Source organism: Cebus imitator, unplaced genomic scaffold (assembly GCF_001604975.1).
Source record: "Cebus imitator isolate Cc_AM_T3 unplaced genomic scaffold, Cebus_imitator-1.0 Scaffold79, whole genome shotgun sequence".
Lineage (NCBI taxonomy): Eukaryota > Metazoa > Chordata > Mammalia > Primates > Cebidae > Cebus > Cebus imitator.
Genome location: NW_016107394.1, coordinates 837426 through 860957, shown reverse-complemented (window position 1 = coordinate 860957; position 23532 = coordinate 837426). Strand labels below are relative to the sequence as shown.

Genomic DNA, 23532 nt, shown 5'->3' with positions numbered 1-23532 from the left:
CAGCAAGGCTCTGCTCACCACTTTAACAAGACAAAAATGGAGGAAAAGAGCTGAGATAATCACTAGTGAAGTCTCAATATCATGCCCAATTCCCAAATTGTGTCAGTTTCTAGATCACGAACTCATTGAAGAGATACCTGAATCCCTAAGTAGAAAAGCCATGAAAAATCTGATTATATACCATGATTTTCCCAGTTCCTCAATGGTACCTGTGATAATTTACTGAAAACTGTACTTCAGGGAAAGAATAACTAGATACTGAGGATTACTCAACAGTTTGAGGCAACACTGATATCCAGAAATTGGAAGTATAATCATGGTTCCTCTATTTACTGTATAGACTAATATCTGGGCTGGAGTCCCAATGTTAAACTGTCTCTCCTGGTTCCAGACCCACTCACTGATTTTTCTAGTCACTTAAAATTACTATGCCAGGTTAAACAACTACCACATAGACTTTGTTCTGAAACTGCCCTCCCCGCCAAAATAGAAAGTTTTTTGAATGTGTGATAGAACTTAGCTGTTGTATTGCTTTTTATTCCAGTTCAAAGATGATCAGAAAGTTCATATTCATAGGGAGAGAAAATAGGACTCACAGTTTGCCTCAGGTGCATGAAGTCTGTCGTGTGCCATAGTATAGTCCTAAGACTTGGACTGCCTGTACATCCCAGAAAACATCAGCGATCCAATGGTATCATGTCCATTGTGCCAAAAGAATGTGAGGTACTTCGTAAAGGCCTTAGTAAGATACATGCTCCAAGGGTAGAGACAAATCTGAAGAATTTTTAGAACCCATCGTGTCCTAAGTAATTAAGTCCGGGGTTACACTCAACATCTCTAGAGGAAAGCAGCAGCCTTCATCTTGCATTCACTATCCCAAAGAGGAGGGCACAATGAATAGTAGGCCTCTTTGGATTCTGCAGGTAACATTTGTCACCTTTTCATGTATGGGCCAGGGTAGTATTCAAAGTCATAGAAGGCTTCCAACTTTAAGAGGGCCCAGAGCAGGAATGAGCCCTACAGCAGGTCCAGGCTTTGGTGCAAGCATCACTGCCACTTAAGCCTTAGGAACAGACACAAGTGTTGGTAGTGTCAGTGGTAGGAAGAGATGCAGGATGCAGCTTATGGAATTATCACTATAGAGATTCCTGGTATTTTGCAATTAGTCTGGTGTACAGCAAAACGATTGTAGATCTTTTGAGAAACAGCTTCTGGTATTTTACCGGGCTCTGATCATAGGTACCAAGTGGTCATCCATTCTAAACAGCTTAATATGAATTAGTTTTTCTGACCAACCACACCATAGACTACCACTGGACCTGTCCAGGTCTTTAAGATGGAAATAGTTAATCTGGGACCAAGCCTGACAGAACCAGCATGCATAAGTTGCATAAGCAGGTAGGCCAGACTCAGGGCAACCACAACATTTGCACCAGTCCTCCTTCCTCACATCCGGTCAGTGGCCCTATGGAGTAGTGCCACATGACCAACTAAAGCTAGAGCCTGTTTACAGATGGGTTGGTAAGCTGTGGTCTAAGATGCACAGCATGTGTATTACAGCCGTATCCAGGATCCGTTTCAAGGGAATGGAGAAGCAGTCTCAGTAAAACTTGTTAAGCCTGGTTATCCCGTTTATGTGGAAGAAAATGTGGCCCAAGATGAGAATTTACTAAATCCCTGGGCAGTGGCCAATGGCCTTCATGTGGATAGGGGATTAGAAAGACCAGATGATTAGAAGACTGGGAGAGGGGCATGAATATGAGTACATGGGAGTCAGACCAAAATTGTGAAGATTCTTGTATCTTTAAAAGATATCTATGAGTAGAGGCACTGAACCATCAAAGAGATGAAGTGCTTCTTCCAGCTGAAGTTAGCTAGCCTTCATTGTTCAGCTCAGAAATGGAATGATGGGTTACAGAATGGAATCAGGGGCAGCAGACGACCATATGTATGGTTCCTGAAGCCCACATGTATTTCTCCTCAAGGAGGCCACTTAGTGGCAGTTCAGAACTATACTGACCCTCTTTATTCTGGGTGCCCAGTAGTTTCTATTTATAGTTATGTTTGTTTTAGCCATGGGTTTATCCTTTCTTGTCCAGTACCTTGGCCATTACTGCTACTCTGATGGCTTCCAAAAATCACTTATCTACAGGCAAGAGAACATGGTACATGACCAAAGGAGTGGACATGTTTCATAGCAAAGGATATGCAGGATAGAATAAGGCTGATGACCATGGGATTCACTAGTTGTGTAACATCTCAACTACCAGAAGCAATTGGCCTCAGGATATTGATGATACCATGTAAGAATAAAACTAAAGCAGTATCTCAAAACACTTCACAGAAACAATATCTGCCTTCAGAATACATTATGTGTGTTTAGAGATCCATATGGTACTGGGTCTCCAATAGAAGTACCGTATACCAGCAGGCAGCTGGTAAAAACAGGAATATCCTATATATAATCATTCTTAATAGACCGCTGGGAGACTCACTTCCCATCTCTGGAAGTCTTGGCTCTGCAGGGCCGGAGATTCTGGTTCCCAAAACAGATTTGCTCTGGGCGAGGGACTCAAGGACACATTGAGCTATAACAGTGGCTATCAGGATACCTTGGACTACTATAAGCCCAGGGGTCAATGCTTGTGGACAAGTTGCCATACTGGAAAAAGTAATTGAGCTTGATCAGCAGGAACAGAGGGTTGCAATGTATGAAGGAAGAGATATGTAAAATATATGGAGCCAGGTGATCCTTGTGTACCTTTTCTGGTGCTTCCTTGACCTATTGTGCCTATGGGTATACATGTGGATCATTCCCTAGATAAGGGTATGATTAAAGTGTCAGTCCCCTCAGGAATAAAGGATTGGTGTCACCCTACTAGGGAAGCCACCAACATTTCCAATGGTGATAGTTGAGGGTGAGAAGAATTGAGTAGCAAGGGAATGAGGAGAAGAGCTGTGGCCTGAAGCTTCATAGAAAATGGCCTATCATTTGTTCTCCTAACCTTCCTTAATTTTCCCTTCAGAAAGAGAGGTCCACTGGACTTATGAAGGAGATGCTCCCCACATCTGTTTCAAGGAGACCCATGCAATGCAAGAATAGACTGTGGGGACCAAGAAAATATGCCTTTCAGATTTGAATGCAGACAGCATATTGAATGGCCTCAGTTAATGCGCTCTATGCTCTAGAAATACATGGCATTGTCTAAGCTCCCTTTTCTTCGGTTGTTTCTGACAAATCAATGTTCAGAGCTATTAAGACAGGCCTAATCTTGTGAGATACTGGACTCTTCGTAGGTGCCCTTGTTTTAGGTCTCCATTAACCTTTTCAAAGCATTCTTAGAGATGCACAGACATTTAAGACCCTGCTTATTTTCCTTCCAGCCTCTCAAAGATGAGACTTGCATTGTGACCTCATGGCTACTAGCCTTTGAGATCCCTCTATCTTCCTTTATGGCCATTTTCCCTCCAGCCCCCTCAATAAGCCTCTGAGATATCTAGTTCCATCTTTATCTGTTCATGGGAAGACTCATTCTCACAATTATGGCTAGTCCCACAGGAGAGTTTTTAACTTTTTCCCCACAGCAGTGAGTCCCTGGGGAGAACCAATACATTTTATGAATAGAGTCCTTTTAGATCTCTTTTCAAAGACTTCTGTCAAAGGCATTTAAGGAATAAAGAGACTCCCTGAGGTCTGTCCTGGGGAGATAGTGCTTCTCCGGGGTGGGGATAGGGCTGACCTGGTAGGGAGTGGCTGTGCAGTCTGCTCCTGCACTGCTTTCTGTGAGCCCCCCTAACCCCTCTACTCCTGAGTCTGCTCCTTCGTCACACCCTGTCTCATCCAAGTCATGCAGCTTATCTGCCCTTTTCCACTGTGCGTCCTTGGGAAGTGGCTCCCAACCTATGGGTCTCATGCCTTGACTCTGCTAGGAGCAGGTAAGCATCTTGCCAGACCTGCCAGTGCTCCTTTCCCCCATGCAGTCAAGGGATCCCTGTTCCAAAGTTGCAGAGAGGAGCATGAGTTGAAAAACTTGCCTGAGGGCTCGTACAGTCTCGGAGCTGGAGGCAGTGCGCTGCTCTGGGAGTGCATCCCGGCCAGTGAACAAAACCTTGTGTGACTGAGCTCAAGAGCAGCGCATCCAGATTATTTTCAGAAGTGAGACTTTCCAAAGGACCAATGACAGTTTCCTGTGCCCCTTATTCCTACTCAGTAGCTATGCATTGATCCCACCATGCAAGGCCTTCCAAGTTAGTCAGAAATAAATATGTATACCAAAGAAAAATGGCCAACTACTAAAGACCACCAAGACAGCCAACAGAAATGTGACATCGGTCAAGACTAAGCCCTGGAAAATTAAAGCAATTCATTCAAGATAGATTTTTCTTTTAAATCCAAACCTCCCATGCCAGTGAGAAGCCTTCTGACAAGAGTTGGAGCAGCATGCATGAATTTGGATAGGACAGAGATTTTCAGAACCCAGAGTCCTGAACCTGCAATGGGTTTACAATGGCCCTATTAAGCACCTCTTAAGCAGGGGACTCTCCCAACCCCCAATGGTAATAGCCAAATTCTTAAACACTGAAGAATTTTTGGAAACCAAATAGTTCCACTTTTGAAGAGCTTAGGAAAATGTGATTGCAAGATACTCCCTGATTTGGGAGATAATGCACACAGAAAATAATTTGGTTCCAACACAAGACCACCAAGTCCTTCCTGATCCAGAGACAATAACTGGTATACAAAATCCCTTTTTAATTAAAGCTGCAAGCCAAGGGACAACTCAGTATTTGTCCCAAAGAAGTGAGCATTCCAAAAATCAGTATCCCTAATCACAGTGGCACTACAGCTGAGATCCTTCCTGGGCCACTGAAAGGGACATGCTGTGAAGAACTAGTCTCTGAAGAGACATTAAGTAATACCAGTGGTTCCCCAAAAATGTTTGCTCAGGACACAGTCTGGTGCTTCGCCTCAAAGAGCAAGCCCCAAAGTTACGTCTCAAGGAAACCCCCAGCATTCAGTTAGAAGAGTTGGGTTCACAAGTAGATGCTCAAGTTAATCCGATTCTTGCCTGGATTCTGTTAAAAGTAGATGTGGAGGAGCAATCACATTCAGTCTTAAGGTATACCTGAATTTAACTTTAGAACTGCTTGGCTCTTGGTGGGTCTACATCTACTACTGTAATGCAATTTTTCTTTGGAGGTTCAAAACAAGAGACCTGTAGCGCTAAAACCACATCACAGAGACCTGCAAATCTACTGCAAATTAACAGAAGTTTGATACCACCTGCATCCTAGGACAAGCCTTTGGTACTACTCCACTTGTATGGGTACATCGTGGGGCTGACTGAGGTCGTGGTGAGGCCCTGAATGAGATCCCAGATCCATCCAAGATTCCTGGTGTTATTCCAATCCAAGGAGAGGTCTTTGGTACTCTTTTAGAGCAACAAGAAACTCTTGGCATGAGTGGGGGTGTTGTCCCAGACTTGCCTGTCTTTTCTGTTCCTTCAAATCCAATTGCTACTTTAATGCTTCTTCCGAATGGCCTGAGCCCCAAAGCACTGTCCCACATGGACTTGCAGTCCAGGATGCTATACATATCTACACTTTTGGTTCAGTTCATTACATACCCCTCAGTCAAACTAAAAAATTCACTATCTCCAGTAATGGCTATAAGTAATGTAGAAAGTGAGAAGCAGGTTCATATAAGCTTCCTGACAGCTAACACTCAAGGGCTCCCATTAGGTTCTGAGAGGACTCTTCCATGCTTCACTGGGTGTTGCCCAACTTCCTATTGATTTTCAGATTTTAAGGGTCTCCTGATGATCTGGTTTAAAACCTCGGGTCACTTGTTTTGAGCCAGTTCAATCAAGTCCCTTATCATTAAAGTAAGACAGGGGATTAACATTGGAGCAAGTGGGAGCCATAGAGGCCCTGACTTAAATCTGAGCTATAATTACAGAATTTCTCCATCAAAGTCAAAGAATGAACAATCAGAGCAGAGAACAGCCAATTTGCTTAACTGCAAAGCTATCCTCTACAGTTTAAAAAAAGTCCTCCAAGACCCCAAAATCACAAGGAGAGTCACTAAATTTTTATCACTGTCCATCTTAGGAAGCCACCGTGTTAAATGAACTTTTTCCCTGTGGGCGAACTATGCTTGTCAACTCACTTATCAGCTCAGCTACTAACCAAGTATCCACAAAGTCACATGAATATAGCAACCTCAAACTCATCCAAGACTGAAATAAAAACAAGTATTGCTCCAGGGATAATTACCCTTGACAGTTATTCTGAGAATTTTCATTAGTTGCCACCAAGAAATAACGAAGCGAGGCATTGCAACCAGTTACCGGACAGCAGCAAAATTTTGAAGTAGGCTGATCTGTCACGTCAGATGCAGCCCATAATCAAACTGAAGATGTTGCAACACAGAACTTTCTTCATTAAGTTGAATGATATAAAACCACAGAACAAAAAAGTTGCAAGTACACCAAACCTCGTGGCATAGTAATATGCCCTTCTCCCGATTTTTTTTGCTGTACAGTACAACAGAAACCACGTTCAAGAGTACAATGTAATCATGTTTCATCCTTAAAGAACACATCCCAGAAAAAGACAAAAATCCAACCCACCAAGAGATGAGTGGAAAAAGCAGCCCACATTTGTAAGTCATTAAGAAAATGATCAGCAGGATTGGGAAACGTTCTATACTTATAGCACAATGACATCTGGATAACATCTAAATTTCAAGATTTTTGTCCACATGATGTTCCTACTATATCGGGGAAAGTTTCTTCCTTAATCCAAATACGGAAACCACTAGCTCAAACGAGGTCCATTATACAACCCAAAACAGAATTTCCTGTATTCATAAAATTACGGAGATATCCTAAAACAGCAGAGAAAAACATATTAACATTTCAATTCACTCAGCTTATTTCATCTCCAAATGAAATACAATGACAGTGTTCCCTGATGACAACTGAGAATTATAAGCTTAAACGCTGAATATCAGAAAGCCCATCCTTTGACCCGGCCCCTCCTCTACACCTAGCCAGTGTGTCAACGTGGTAGCTGACAATGACCAGATAAAGTTTCAGCAGGCTGAGGAGCAACTTATGCATCAGACTGCCAGTATAGCCTGGATCTCTCATGAAACATCCTTATTAGAGTCGGCACTAACTCTCAGGAATGTAAATGTTCTATGTTCAGGTGGAATTACACTGGTTTCTACTAAAGTGAAAAGGAAATCTGTTCATCTAGTGTTGGAACATAAGAGCTGTCCACAATGGGAAGTACACAGGAAAATTTCATTATACCATGAACTTTACTAACCATACAAAAAGCCTAGCGTCTACATCTTAAGATTTTGAACTGCCCACCTGCAACTGCCTTGATCGAGTTATACAAAAAGACACAGACCCATATTATACACATCTTGGGGCAGGGCTAGTGTTGCTGCTGTCAGGGTAATCATGGAGAAAAGGCATGGTCAAAAAGGAAATGCAGTAAGGATAGAAATCGTGTAAACTGGTAAAGTAGGGATAAACTCAAATGGGTGTCAATTGCTAAGTGGGTTTTAAAAAGCAGCAGTGATGGAGAAATAGTTTTGTTTGGTCCCGCAGCATACAGGCCACCACTGTCCAACTTCTGTGATGGTGGTGTTCATGGTATAGGGATGGCATCCCTCTTTCCAAAAGCTGATCAGCTATACACAGTTCAGAGAAAAATCTAATGTCATACAATGGGCATCCTACTGATGGAAGATGTACAGGTATGATTTTCGAGGGTACATGTCAAGGAATTGATCCAGAGACTTGTGGAGCTTCATCTTCTTGTCTGTTCATGGAGTGTGTTTTTTAATGGCTATAAGTTTGGTAGACACCCAAGACCCAGAAGATTTAGAATTGGTCCAAGCTCTTCCTTATAGGAAAAAACCTTGAGGATTAAACTTAGAGTTTGGCCACACGATTAGCTCCAATTTATAAGCAGTATGCTCCAATAGCTTTCCAGAATCAGGTGGAATATGAAAATGTTGCCCAAGAATGTTGGCTTCGCAGCAAAAACGGTCGTCCCTTCTCTGGGGTCACCAACTTGCCTCAAATTCTGTGCCCACCCCCACCGGGACATTCACAACACGAATGGAAGCACAGTGGTTTGTACTTTAACTCAAGGAGATAACCACTCTTATTCCTCAAAATGAGTGGCTCCAGGTGCTACCCCTTTCTAAACTTTCAGACATAGGCAAGTTTTGGCTCCAAAGGAAGGAATGGAGACCAAGATCAAATCTGGGGTCATCGAGGTCCTGGCACCCCTCTGGAATAAAAAAGTGTTTCAGCCTGTTCCCCCTTCTGGAAACAAGAGGACTATGATCATAATGGAGGTTCTTGCATATATCATAAGGCAGTGGAGAAGAAACCTGTTCCCCAAATCAAGCAGAAAAATAACTCAAAAGTAAGGCTTTGCCACTGCCAACTTTAGGGAGTAAAACAGACCATGCAACCTGCAGTAAAACCAATCCCCAATTTGCCTGAAAAAGTTCAGACAACTCTACAAGTTATTTGCTGATGCCATCTTCTCACCCAACAAAGCCATCTCCAGGATTCTGTTGGTCCCCTAAAACTGCTGCAGCCACACCAACTCCATTGAAGAATAATCTAACATCCTCGTGTGGATTTGAAGCAGCAGCCCTCTCCACTGCACAACATCTTCGGCAAGACTCAGCAGTGCCAATGCAGCTGACATTTCACAGCTTGGTGAAGTTGCTCCTTTCCCTGCCCTGTCTGCTCCTGTGGAGCCCCTTGTTAATTCTGAGCCTCCCACTGGTGTGTCTGAGCCACTAACGTCTCATCAGTCAAACCAGCAGCCCTCCTTCCTCACCTCTGCTCAAGACCTTGCCTCTTCTCCAAAGGAAGATGAGCAGCATTCTGAAGCAGATGAGCCTCTATCAGAAGATCCCCTATCTGATGACCCCTTGTCACCTGCTGAGGAGAAATTGTCCCACATTGAAGACTAGGGGTCAGACAATGAGTACATCTTTTTGGACAGAAATATTGGATTGGCCATTGCACCTGCTCAGGGCTTGGTTTTGATTGCACGTGCCTGAGGAGAGCTGCAGTTTACCATTCCCATTGAGCATCTCAACTATAATAATCCTACGTGCCTCTCCCTTGTCTTGTTACCAGCATGAAAACCTGAATAAGCCCCAACACGGTGTTGAACTAAACAAGATTAAGGTTGAGGCTAAAGAAGCTAAGAGTAAGAAATTGAAGGCCTCAGAGCAGAAAGACCTGGCAGCTAATGAAGGTCCAGGACTGTTCTGAGGCAAATGAATTAAACTAAATTTCTTCTCATAAGGCATTAACATTAACCCATGACAATGTTGTCACCACGTCCCCTTATGCTTACACGTTGGGGAGTCCTGTAACTATTGTGTCTGAATGCTTTTCTCCCTTTTCATGCCTTTGCTAGTGCAGTGCATTTTTTCCAAGGTGCTGTTTAAAGAAAGTCATGTTGTTTACTGTGTCTTCATCTCACCCATTTCAAGTCTGAGATGAAATAAAGAGGGTGGTTATTCCCAGCTGTATTTTGAAAATTGGTAGAAGGTATACATTTTAAGCAAAGTAAGTTTTTTAGTTTTAAATACATAAAGAAACATTTCAATTAGGTATGAACGGACAGAATCATTCAGCTTGGAGCTTTAAATAAAATCTGTTTACTAAGAAACAAGCATTTTTAGAGGGGTTTCAACAGGTTCATGTTCTATGATATAAAATCAAGACAGTGTTAACTACACAGCTTCTGGTACTTAACCACATGTACCCAGTTAAAAGTAAGCTGAATTATTTCATGGTGCCATTGCTCCAACATCTTCCAATCATTGCTACAAATTGGCATATTCTTTTGAAATAAACTTAATGTTTTCTCTTAAAATATTTCTCCTGTATAAAATAAGTTGTTAGTAATCATTGGAGGCTATTCATAAATTTCAAATGTGTTTTAAAGCACTTTGTTTTTAAAAGTAACTTGAAATTTTAAGAATCATGTCTATTTGTGCCTATTTGCACACAAGAGAAATTTCTCCTTTCGTATAGAGTTCCATCTTAAGTGAAATGTGTTCTAAGAAAAGAATAAAGGAGGGAGGGGCCAAGATGACCAAACAGAAACAGCTCCTGTCTATGCCTTTGGGCACAACATACACAAACTGAGCTTTAGTCAGCTTTTGTTTTTCAAAAATCACTGTTTCCACCCTCTGGAAGGTGCCATTCACCCTCTGAAGGTCCCATCTTTACCACATCAAGTCTTTCCCTGATGACTTTGGCCTGCAAATTAGACACTTCAGCTCATCTACTAGTCAATTCTGGTCTGTCCTCTTTCCAGCTTCCCACTCATCCCACTGAGCACACTAACACTTGGGCAAACTTGGGCTTCAGGAGTCGCAGGCTCCCACCTCGGACACTGCTGTGGGGCTGGAGCCCAGGGGTGCTCCTACTCCCATAAGGGGTTTGAGCACATACAGCATTCAAACATGAGCACAACCTTGTCATATGTCCCGCAATGTGGGTCAGGGAACCCTTTCCTCTGGGGGCTTGTCTGCTATACCAAAAATAGCATGTAAAAAACACAGAACTGTCAAAACTCTTTTCCATACCCTGCCAACTTTCTTGTAAGTTAAAGGAATGTTGGCTTCGTTCCCCTTCAGAGGTCTAGCTGTCACATGGGACGGGATTAAAGCCCTGGGGCAACCAAAGGCATCTTTTGCTGAAAGACTCCAAGACTGAACTCCATTGGTTAAGACCCCTATACTTTGTTATGGTATCTCTTTCATGGTTTGAAATGGCTCCCATTTGTTTTATATGTTAACAGTTTTGCTACAGACTGCAGCAATGATATTAAATGATGGCATTTGTCTCAGCCAAAAGGTAGAGTTCAGAAACATGTGGTCTCTCAGAGGTGCCATCCCCAGCCCCATCCTAACAGCCACAGGTGCACGTGGTGCATGGTGCCTTCCCTCCCAGCTCAGGTGCCTCTGTGTTCAGTGGCATGCAGAAGCCATGCATAATGTACCCAAAAGGCAGGAGAATACTGCAGCTGCTTTGCGCTCTGCATGGTGGTTCTTCCTCTAATCAGTGAAATACTGGCTAGAAGATGGCAGTTCCTCAGCAAACGCCCCTCTCTCTCCAACCTGGAAACCTGTGGCCATAAAGTGGGAACAGTTATTCCCATTATCATGCCTCAAAGTTGCCTTTTGGCCTGGCATACCCCCGTATCGTGTACCCACCAGCCCCAGACCCCAGCTTCCACAGATGAGCAGATAAACAGATCAACAGACAAGGAGATGAACAGAGTGGCAAAGAGAAAAGGAGCATATGAACTCAGTTTGGTGGGGGCAGTTAGTAGAGACTGATCACTGGATCACCAAACTCCAGGGCGAGACTGTCTTCTCACACCATTCCCTTTCCAGCTCCCCACCCATTCCCACTGGGAGCCGCATCCACCACTCAAACTTCCCCCATTCATCTTTCAAGTTTGTAACTTTTTTCCTTGGATGCCAGAAGAGATCAGGATACAGCAAGCGGTCACACTGGCCCTCTGCCTTTGCCAAAAGGCAGAGGGTCCACTGAGCTGTTTAACGCTTAAGCTGTCTGCAGATGGCAAAGATAAAATAACACATTGTAGCATGTCCACTTGAGCTTTGGGAGTCACTGGTGTCTGCCCTGTGTGCTGCTGTGGGCTGGAGCACAGGGTCCTGCCCTGCCCATCTGCATGCTCCTCATCGTGTAAGGTGTTTAAGTGCATTACAATTGAACGTATGAGCCACACCCCTGTCACATGTCCTGTGATGTGGCAGGGAAACTCTTTCACTAGGGTGGTGCTTATAAGCCTGAGCAGTATTGATGGCCAGTGCTCAGCAAGGCTATATACGTAAATTTCCCTGGGAGAAAGAGGGAAGGGAAGATATTTTAAGACATAAGGGCAGAAAAATCAAGATTATGTCCAATCGGAGAAACCAGAAGACAGTGTTCACCAAGGCCATGAAATGATCTGATGACATGAACACCAACACTACCAAGTAGTGCAGTGATGGTTTTCCTCAGGCCACAACACATGGCAGCAGAGGTAGTCACAGACATAGGCTTATCACTACCTATGAGGATAAGGAAGCTACATAGTGAAACCAGGTGGTAACATTTAACAGCAAGAAGTCAGAAGGCTGCAGTTCTGTAAGAACCAGAAAGGTCAGAGGGGACACTAAGGAGGCTTGCCCAGAAAGCTGTGGAAATTACGTATTGTCCCCCAAGGACCAAAGTAGATTTGCAGCCAGTAAGGCTCTGCTCACCACTTATGAGCAAGACAAAAATGGAGGATCAGAAGGCTGAGATAATGTCAATGTTAGGGCGGTTCCCCAAACTCATGTCAGTTTCGAGATTAACTCATTGAAGAGATACCTGAATCCTTAAGTAGAAGAGCCCTGTAAAAGCCCTGATTATATACCATGATTATCTCAGTTCCCCCTCGAGGCACCTGGGAATTTCCTCAGACAACTGTACATTGGGGAAATAACTAGACTTTGAGAATTACTAAACAGTTTGAGTCAACATTGAAATCCAGAAATTGGAAGTATAGTCATGGTTCCCCTATTTACTACATAGACTAGTATCTAGAATGGAGCCTCTTGCCTTCAACAGTCCAGTACCCTGGATGCACAGACTCACTGTTTTTCTAGTCCCTTAAATTACGATTCCAGGTTGCATAAGTAACTCCACATAGACTTTGTTCGGAAACTGCCCTCCCTACTAAAATAGAAAGCTTTTTGAATGCATGATAGAGAACTTGGCAGTTGTATCACTTTCTATTCTAGATGTAAGGATCAGAAAGTTCATATTCACATGGGATAGAAAAACTCATACAGTTTGCCTTGGGCACGTTTACTGTCATCTCCCATAGTCCTAAAAGACTTGGACTGCCTGAACATCCCAGAGAAGAACATGGTTATCCAATGGTATGTTGATTCTGCCAAAAGAATGCGAGGTGCTTTGTAAGGTCTTAGTAAAACACATGCTCCAGAGGGTAGACACAAATACAAATAATTTTTAGCACCTATCATGTCAGAAGTATTTAATTAGGTCCAGAGTTACACTGAACATCTCCAGAGTAAAGAAAAAGCCTTCATTGTGTATCTGCTATCTCAAAGAGGAGGGCACAATGAATAGCAGCAGGCCTCTTTGGATTCTGGAGCTGACATCTGTCATCTTTGTATCCTGCCCTGGTCCATATATCAAGTCATAGAAGGCTTCCAACTTTAATAGGTCCCAGAGCAGGAATGAATGCTACAGCAGGGCCAGGCTTTGGTGCAAGCCTCACTGCTACTTAAATCGTAGGAACTGACAGACAAGTGTTGGAGGTGCCAGTGGTAGGAAGAGATGCAGAATAAAGCTTATGGGATTATGACTATAGTGATCCCTGGTATTTTGCAGTTAGTCCTGTCTGCAGTACTTATAGATCTTTGGAGAAATAGCTCCTGGCATCTTACTGGGCTGTGGTTATGGAGTACCAAGTAATCATGTATTCAAAACAGCCTATTCTAAAATGGGTTTGTCTGATCTACAGCACCATAGACTTCCACTGGATCTGTCCAGGTTTATAGGATGGAAGAGGTTAATCTGAGACCAAGCCTGACAGAACCAGAGTGTAAGCTGCACGAGCAGCTGGCTCAGACTCAGGGCATCCACAGTATTTGCACCAGTCTTCCTTCCTCATATCCCATCAGTGGCCCTATGGAGTAGTGCCATATGACCAACTGAAGCTAGAGCCTGTTTACAGATGGGTTGGCAAGCTATGGTCTAAGATGCATGGCTTGTGCATTATAGCTGTATCAGGAGCAGTTTCAAGAGAGTATGGAAACAGTCTTTAATTAGTAAGATCTGTTTCCATGGTTATCTACTTCCTGTGGAAGTAAAGTGGCCCAAGATGAGAATTTCTCTAAATGCCTGGCCAGTGGCCTCTTATGTGGTCAGGGGCTTAGAAAGGGACTAGATGATTAGAGGCAAGGAAGACTGGGAGAGGGGCATAAACATGAGTATATGGGAGTCACACCAATATTATGATTTTAGTATCTTTAAAAGACACCTACCAGGAGAGGCACTGAACATTCAAGTAGATGAAGTGATTCTGCCAGTTGGAGTTAGCTAGCCTTCATTGTTCAGCTCAGAACTAGAATGATGGGTTACACAATGGCATCAGTGGCAGAAGATCCTATGTATAGTTCCTGAAGCCCAGATGTATTGCTCGTCAAGGAGGTCACTTAGTGGCAGTTCAGAACTACATTGAGCCTCTATTCTAGGATGGCCAGTGGTTTCTACTTGCAGCTATGTATTTGTTTTGGCCATATGTTTGCTTTTCTTGTCCACAGAGCCTTGGCCATTACTGATTTGATGGCTTCCAGAATTCCTTATCTGCAGGCAAATGACCTGACACAGCAGAGGATCAAAGGAGTGGACATGTCTCACAGCAAATCATGTGCAGGAAAGAATGGGGCTCATGAACATGGGATTCAGTAGTATGCCATTATCTCAACTACCAGAAGCAGCTTTCCTTAGGATATTGAGCATACCTTCTAAGGACGCAACTAAAGCAGCATCTCAAACACTTCATAGAAGCAGAATGTTACCCTTCGGAATACATTTTGTGTGTTTAATTAGGTATCTCAATTGTGTTGGTTTTCCAATAGAAGTACCATATACTAGAAGCCAAGGGATAAAAACAGGAACATCCTCTGTGTAGTCATTTCTAGTAGTTCACTAGGAGACTGACTTCCCATCTCTGGAAGTCTTGGCTCTTCCGGGTTGGAGATTCTGGTCCCAAAACAGGTTTACTTTGGGTAAAAGACTCAACGTTCCATTAAACTACAACTAACGGCTGTCATTCAGATACCTTGGTCTACAACACCCAGGGATCATCAGGTGATGAGTTGCCGTACTGACAAAAGTGATTGATTGTGATTAGCAGGAAGAGAATCTTGCCTTTATACAATGTATGCAGGGAGAGATGGGTAAAATTTGAAGCCAGTTGATTCACTTGGATATTTTTTGGTGCTTCCTTGACCCATTGTGACCTTGGGCATACCTGTGATTCATCACCCAGATAAGCGTATCATTCAAGTGTCAGCCCCCTCAGGAATAAAGAATTGGGGTCACCCCACGAGGGAAGCCACCAAGATTTGAAATGGTGATAATCAAGGGTAGGAAGAATTGAGTAGCCAAGAAGTGAGAACAGTATTGGCACAAAACTTCAGAGAAAAGGACTGTAGTTCTAACCTTCCTGTTAGTTTCCCCTTCAGCAAGGGAGGCCCACTGGAGCTATGAGGAAGATGCTCCCATCATCTGTTTCAAGGAGATCCAAGCAATGCAAGAATGGACTGTGGTGGCCATTAAAACATGCCTTTCAGATTTGAATGCAAACAGCATATTTGATGGTGTCAGTCACTGTGCTCTAGAAATACGTGGCATTGTCTAGGCTCCAGTTCCATTCGGTTGTTTCTGACCAATGAAAGCACAGAGCTATTAAGACAGGTCTAAACTTGTGGGATACTGGACTCCACATAGGTGCCCTTGTTCGAGGTCTCCATTAAGCATTCCAATAGATTTAGAAATGCACCAACATCTGTTTTACTTCGCATGTCCTTGAATTAACTGCTTTAATTTTCCAGCCTTCCAAAAAGGAGACTTGCATTGTGAACTCACAGATCCTAGCCTTTGAGATCCCTCTCCCCATCTTCCTTTATGGACATTTTTCCTCCAGCCCAATTCAATAAGCTTCTGATAAAGATGGAGTTAGTTATATCTGTTCATGGGAAGACCAACTCTAAAACGATTATGTTAAGTCCCACAGAGAAGTATTCAATTTCATGCCAACAGCAGTGAGTCCTTGGGAAGAGCTAATACCTGTTATAAGCAGTGTCTTTTGAGCTATCTTTTTCAAGACTTCTGTTAATGGACTTAAAAAATGAGGGACTCCCAGCAGCTGGGGACACAGCTGCTGCTCTAGGGGGCTGACCTGGCATGGGTTGGCTGTGTAGTCTGCTCCTGCACAGCCTTGTACAGGCAGCCACTGGCCCCTCTATCCCCGGCTTTGCCACCCTAGGATATCCCCTGGTCCACCCAAGTCTTGCAACCCTACCTGCATCTCTCTACTGTGGACCTTTCAGACGCGGCTCCCCAGCTAAGGGGCATGGGTCTTGACTGTGCTGGGAGCCAGTAGGCTTCCTAAACGACCTGCCCACATACCTCACACCCTCTGGGGCCCAGACTCCAAAGTTGCGGGGATGAGCACCAGTTGGAAAGTTTGCCCAAGGGCTGGTGCAAGCTTGGAGCTGAAGCCATGCACTGCCCTGGGAGCGTGACCTGGCCAGCAACCAAAATCTTGTGTGACTGAGCTCAAGAGCAGTGCATCCAGATTCTCCTCAGATATGAGACTTTCCAAAGGACCAGTGATTTTCCTGTGCTTTCTTTTTTTCCTACTCTGTAGCTATGTCTCAATCCCAGCATGCAAGACCTTCTAGATTAGTCAGGAAGGAAGATACAAAAGAAAAATGGCCAACTACAGATGACCACCAAGGTAGCCAAAAAAGATGTGGCACCTGTCAAACTTTAATGCCTGGAAAATTAAAGCAATTCAAGAAAGATGAGGAAAAAAAAAAAACATTACCTAAACCACCCATGCCAGTCAGAAGCCTTCTGACAAGAGCTGGAGAAGTACGCATGAGTTTGGATAGGACTGAGGTTCTGTGTCAGAACCCAGAATCTATAACCCGCAATGGGCTTACAATGGCATTATGAAGAGCCTGTATTAGCTGGTGACTCTCCAAATCCCCTCTGGTCATAGCCAAATCCAAAAAGGTTCCACTTTCTAAGGGTTTAGGAAAGCAACATGATTGTGATAAGATACTCCCTGATTTGGGAATAAGCACTCAAAAAATTAGTGAGTCTTCATTGAAACCAAGCCCTCCTGATAGACTAATTGGTGTGCAAAATCCTTTTTAATTAAAAACTAAGGGCCAAGAGACAAACTCAGTGTTGGTCTCAGACAGCTGAGGATTCAAGAATCAGTATCCCTACCCATTGTGGCCCTGCAGCTCAGATCCTTCCTAGGTGAAGGGACACTCTGTGGTGAAGGGCTGTTCTCTGAAGAGACATTGAATAATACCAGGTTCCCTGAAAATGTTTGCTCATGATAGTCTGTGGTCCTTTGCCTCAAATAACAAGCCCCAATGTTACCTCTCAAGGAAATCCCAGCATTCAATTAGAAGAGTTGAGTTCAGGAGTAGAATCTCAAGCTATCTCATTCTTCCCTAGATCCCATTAAGAGTGAACACGATCCCTACGCAACCTCCAGTCTTTCTAAGGTTCAATTCGGGTATGACCTTATTACCTGCTTGGTTGTTAATAAGGTTCTAGGTCTCTTAATTCTGTAATAAAATTCCTCTTGGCTGCCTGGAAACAAGTGATCTTTGGTGCTAAACCAGATCATCAAGAGATCTTCAAGGCTGAAAATCAACAGGAAGTTTGATACTGCCTCTGTCCGAGAATAGGCCTCTGGTGCTATTACACTTCAAAGGGAACGTCCTGATGAGATTCTGGTTTCCAAAGCCGGTTCACTCTGCGTGAGAAACTCAAGGTCCCTCTGAGCTACAACTCAGTTGCCACCAGGATACCTTGCACTACTATGCCCAGGGAACAAGAGGTGAGGAATTTCCATACTGGCAAAAGTAATTGATCTTGATTAGCAGGAAGAGCGTGTTGCCTTTATACAATGTGTGAAAGAGGTGGAAAATATGTGAAGCCAGGTGATCCACTTGGACATTTTCTGGGACTTCCTTGACCCATTGTGACTATGGGCACGCATGTGAATCATTCCCCAGATAAGGGTATGATTAAAGTGTCAGTCCCCTCAGGAATAAGCAATTGGGGTCACCCCACTAGGTAAGCCACTCTTATTTGCCATGGTGATAGTTGAGGGTGAGAAGAATTGAGTAGCAAAGGAATGAGGGCAAGAGCTGTGGCCTATAACTTCATAGAAAATGGACTGTAGTTTGTTCTATTAACCTTAAGTTTCCCTTCAAGAAGGAAGGCCCACTGGAGCTATGAAGGAGATGCCCCCCTACATGTTTCAAGGAGATCCATGCAGTGCAAAAATGGACTGTGGTGGCCGTGAAAACATGCCTTTCAGACTTGAATGCAGGCAGCATATTGGATGGTCTCAGTCACTGTGCTCTGTGCTCTAGAAATACATGGCATTGTCAGGCTCCACTTCTGTTTCTGACCAGTGAATGAGCACAGCTATTAACAGCTGCCTAATCTTTTGAGATACTGGACTCCACAGGTGCCCTTGTTCAAGGTCTCCATTAACATTTCCAAAACTTTCTTAGAGACGCACAGACAACTAAGACCCTCTTTGTTTTCCTTCCACCCTCCCAAAGATGAGAGTTACATTGTGACCTCATGGCTCCTAGCCTCTCTTGACAGTCCTTTCCATCTTATTTTATGGCTATTTTCCCTCCAGCCCCCTTCAAATAAGCCTCTGAGATATCTAATTCCATCTTTATCTGTTCTTGGGAAGACCCATGCTAACACAATTATGGCAAGTCTCACAGCAAAGTCGACATTGTTCCCACAGCAGTGGATCCCTGGGAAGAACTAATGCCTTTTAAGAGTAGAGTCATTTTAGATCTCTTTTCAAAGACTTCTCTCAAAGCCAACTGAGGAGGATTAAGGGACTCCCTCAGGTCTGTCCTGTGGTGACCTTGCTGCTTCGGGGGTGACCTGTCAGGGAGTGGCCGCACAATCTGCTCCTGTGCATTTTTATGTGCGTTGCCTTCCCCCACAACACACACCACTTTCCAACCAAGTTTTGCAGCCCTACCTGCCTCTACTGTGGACCTTTGGGAAGCAACTCCCCACTTCTGGGGCTTGGGCCTTGACTCTGTTTGGAGTACATAGGCTTCTCCCTGAACTGCCCACACTCGTCGTGCCTGTGGGGACCCCAAGCTCCAAAGTTGTGGGGATGAGCACCAGTTGGAAAGTTTGCCTGAGGGCTGGTGCGGGCTGCTGCAGGCTTGGAGCTGGGGGTCTTGCATGTGCTGCCCTGCAAGAGTGACCTGGCCAGTGACCAAAACCTTTGGTGACTGAGGGCAAGAGCAGTGCACCCAGATTCTCCTCAGAAGTGAGACTTTCCAAAGGACCAATGACTTCTGTGCTTTTTCATTTTTTCTTACTCTGTAGCTATGTCTCAATCTCACCACACAAGGCCTTCCAGATTAGTCAGCAAGATGTAAACAAAGAAAAGCAGTCAACTATGATAGACTATTAAGGCAGCCAAAAAAAATGTGCCATCAGTCAATACTGTAAGCCCCGGAAAATTAAAATAATTCAAGAAAGGTCAGGAAAAAAACAGAACCTAAAACACCTATGCCAGTCAGAAGCCTTCTGAAAGAGCTGGAGCAGCATGCATGAATTTGGATAGGACTGAGGTTCTTTGTCAGAACCCAGAGTCCTTAACCTGAACTGGGTTTACAATGGCGCTACAAAGCACCTCTTATCTGGTCACTTTCCCAACTCCCACTGGTCATAGGCAAATCCAAAAATGTTCTACTTCCTAAGGGTTTAGAAAAGCAACATGATTGTGATTGTAAGATACTCCCCGATTTGCAAATAAAGCACTCCAAGAATGATTCGGGTGTCTCTCATTCGAACCGAATCCATATTGGTGTGCAAAATCCCTCTGTAAAAGGTAAGAGCCAAGAGACAACTCAGCCTTGGTCCCAAGGAGTAGAGGATTCCAAAATCGGTATCCCAATCCACAGTGACCCTGTAGCTGAGATCCTTCCTGGGCCATTGTAAGGGATATGTCATGTTGAAGGACTGTTTTCTGAAGAGACATTGAATGATACCAGTGGTTCTCCCAAAATGTTTGCTTGTGACTGTGTGCTTCCTTTGCCCCAAAGAACAAGCCCCAAAGTTACCTCTCAAGAAAACCCCAGCATTCAGTTAGAGGACTTGGGCTCATGAGTAGAATCTAATTTATCTGATTCTTACCCAAATCCCAGTGATAATGAATGTGATTGCTACACCACCTTCAGTCTACGGTTCAATTCAGGTACAGCCTTATTAATTGCTCGGCTTGTGGTGGGGAAACTTCTACTTCTAATAAAATTCTTCTTGGAAGGCTCAAAACAAGTCACCCTTGGTGCTAAACCAGATCATGTGAACTTCCGAGCTACTGGAAATCAACAGGAAGTTCCTGATACCACCTTTGTCCTAGGACAGGTGCTTGGTGATATCCCACATCAATTGGAAATTTTAGGGGCTGATCCAGGTCATGGTGAGGCCCAGGGTAAGACTCCAGATCCACCAGACATTGCTGGTTCTATTCCAGTCGAAGGAGAGGCCTGTGATACTATTTTAGAGCAACAAGAAACTTGATATGAGTGGGGGTGTTGTCCTAGATGTGCCTGTCTTCCTTTCTGTTCCTTCAAATCCAATTGCTACCTTAAAGCTCCTTCCCAATGGCCCAGGCCCCAAAGCACTGTCTCATATGGACTTGCAGTCCAGAGTGCTATACATATTTTTGCCTTTTTGCTCAGGACACACTCCTCAAACTCAGAAAATTTCATAACCTCCAGTAACAGCTATAAGCAATGTAGAAACTCAGAAGCAGGTTCATATAAGCTTCCTGCCAGCTAAAACTAAGGGGCTTCCATTAACCCTTGAAAGAGGACTCTACCATGCTTCACTGGGTGTTGCTCAACTTCCTGTTTACAGCTTTGAAGGGTCTCTTGATGATCTGATATAGCACCAAGGGTCACTTGTTTGTAGCATGTCAGGAGGAATCTGGAGATTATCAAAGAAAACAAGTGGCCCCAGAGGAAAAAGCAGCCCAAAGTTTTAAAGGCAGATTTTGACAACCTATCAGTAAATGGCCCCAAGTCAGACTCCATGAACTACATTAGATGTGGCATGGGGAGGAACAAAAATTGGAATTGAACCCACATCCTTTTGAAAAGGTAACTAAGCAAGCAAGCATGACAGGCATTGAGGTGGAGAAGTGAACACACAAGAAAAATCCATTTAACTGATCATGTCAGAGTTCAGTGCGAATGTCCCAGAAGCTGAAAAACCAAAAAACTGAGGTTGACAAATGAACCAAACCTCCAAAATTGTTTGTACAAACTTAGAAATAGCATTAAGCATGTACACTATTTTCCCACTGAAACAAATGTGTCATTTAAAAATTCAATAGTGAAGAATTTGGCAAGACATTAAAAAGAATTCTTATAAATTCCTAAAAGACACTGCAAACTCAGAATGCTGTGAGCTCAGTTGTCGCTGATGTGAATTGTGATCATAAGGGAAGAAGTCATGTTTTAGTATTCCAGTAGCCTGGCTTTAACTGCAATTCCATCCCACATTCTTCACACCCCAACATAAGTTGTCATGCTAGTATACACAACGAAGGTGCTCAACCAAAAACTGAGGATATGCCAAGTAATGAACCAAAATACGGATCTCTAGTTCCACCAAGTCTCTTAAGTCTCCTATTAATGGACAGGAGATTAACACTGCATCAAGTGGTAGCCAAAGTCAGAAGGATGAAGAATACCAATTAAGTCAGTTCATCACAGGAGACAGCCAGTTTGCTGAATAACTTCAAAGCTATCCTCTATACTAAGACCTCCAAGACCCAAATTTACATGTAGAGTCAAACCATCACCGTCCATCGTTGGGAAAACAAAGTTCATGCAACATGGTTCCCAATGGGCAAGCTATGCTATCTAAATCACCTATCAGCTTAGCTATTAACCCAAGCATCCACAAAGTCACATGAATATTCAAAAGTCACAAATTCATTTTCTTTATATACCAACATCAAACTTATCCAAGATTGACACCAATACAAAGAAGGGTCCTGGGATAATTACTCTTGACAGTTGTTCTGAGAATTTGCATGTTGACACCAAGAAATAATGAAGCGAGGTGTTGTAACCAGTCACTGGACAGCAGCAAAATTCTGGACTCAGATGATGTGTCATGTCAGGATGCAGCCCATACTTCCATTGAAGACGTTGCAACACAGTTGGGACAACTTGCTTCAATAAGAGTTCAATCATGCAAATTTTATCCTGTGGTTTTACAAGTACACCAACAGCCTATTTGCATATAATATACAGCAAAACCACCATCAGGAGATGGGCGCAATACAACAGAAACCACCTTCAAGACTACAAAATCATGGTTCATCATTAAAGCAAAAGAACACAGCCCAGAAGAGACAAAATCCACTGCATCAGAAGATGGGGAAAAGAGCCCACAGTTATAATCAAGAAAATCAGAAGTGGGCAACGTTGTCCTACACTTATGGCACAATTTGACCTGCCAATGTTATCCAAATGTCACATAATTTTCGGCAATTTTGTCCACATGATTTTCCTACTTTATTTGGGAAAGTTTCTTCCTTAACCAAAATATGGAAAGCAGTGGCTCAAATGAGGTTCATTATACAACCCAAAACAGTATTTCCTCTACTCAGATAAAATTAGAGATAACCTAAACCAGCAGGGGAAAAGATGAATGGTGAACCCTTGGATTCACTCAGCTTATTATATCTTAAAACAGAATCCAACAGGAAGGCATTCACTGATAAAGCTTCTAATTCATAGATACAATTAATGGTGAATGCCAACCAGAAAGCCCATCCTTTGACCCAGCCCTCCTCTGCACCTAGCCATGTGCTAATGTGGTGTCTGGGATTGACCAAATACTGTTTCAGCAGGTTAAGGAGCAACTCATGCATCAGCAATTGCCAACATTGCCTGGTATCTCTCATCCAACACCCTTACTGGAGTCAGCACTAACTCAGGAATGTAAATGTAGTGTGTTCAGGTGGAATTACATAGGTTCCTACCAAAAGTGAAGAGGAAGTCTGTTCAGTGTTGGAACATCACAGTGTCCAGTGGGCAATGCACAGAAAAATTTCAGTCATTAACTCAAGCTTTACTAACACTAGAAAAGCCTAGCGTCTATATCTAAGGATTCTGAACCGCCCACCTGCAGGTGTCTTTTGGTATTACTCTGTCAAGACAAAGGCCCGTAGTATATATACCTTGGGGCAGGACCACATGTTTCTGCTGTCAGGGAAGTCACGGAGATTAGGTATGATCAAAAAGGAAACGCAGTAAGGATAGAAACAGTTTACACTGGTAAAGAAGGGACAAGCTGTCATAGGTGTCTAATTGCTGAGTTTTAAGAAGCAGTGATTAAGAATTCTTTTTCTGGTCCAGCAGCATACAGGCCACCACTGTCCAACTGCTATGATGGTTGTACTCATGGTATGGGATGGCATTCCATTTCCAATGGCTGACTGCTATACAGAGCTCAGAGAATCTCAAGTCATACAATGGGCATTCTACTGACTGAAGATGTACCCTCAATGAAAATCGTACCTGTACATATCAAGGAATATGATCCAGAGACTTGT

The 23532-nt window shown here is 43.5% G+C and overlaps 1 pseudogene; it reads left to right on the top strand.

The window, feature by feature from the left end:
- Nucleotides 1-7744: 7744 nt before the first annotated feature.
- Nucleotides 7745-20480, top strand: LOC119471925 (annotated as a pseudogene).
- The last annotated feature ends 3052 nt before the right edge of the window (nucleotides 20481-23532 follow it).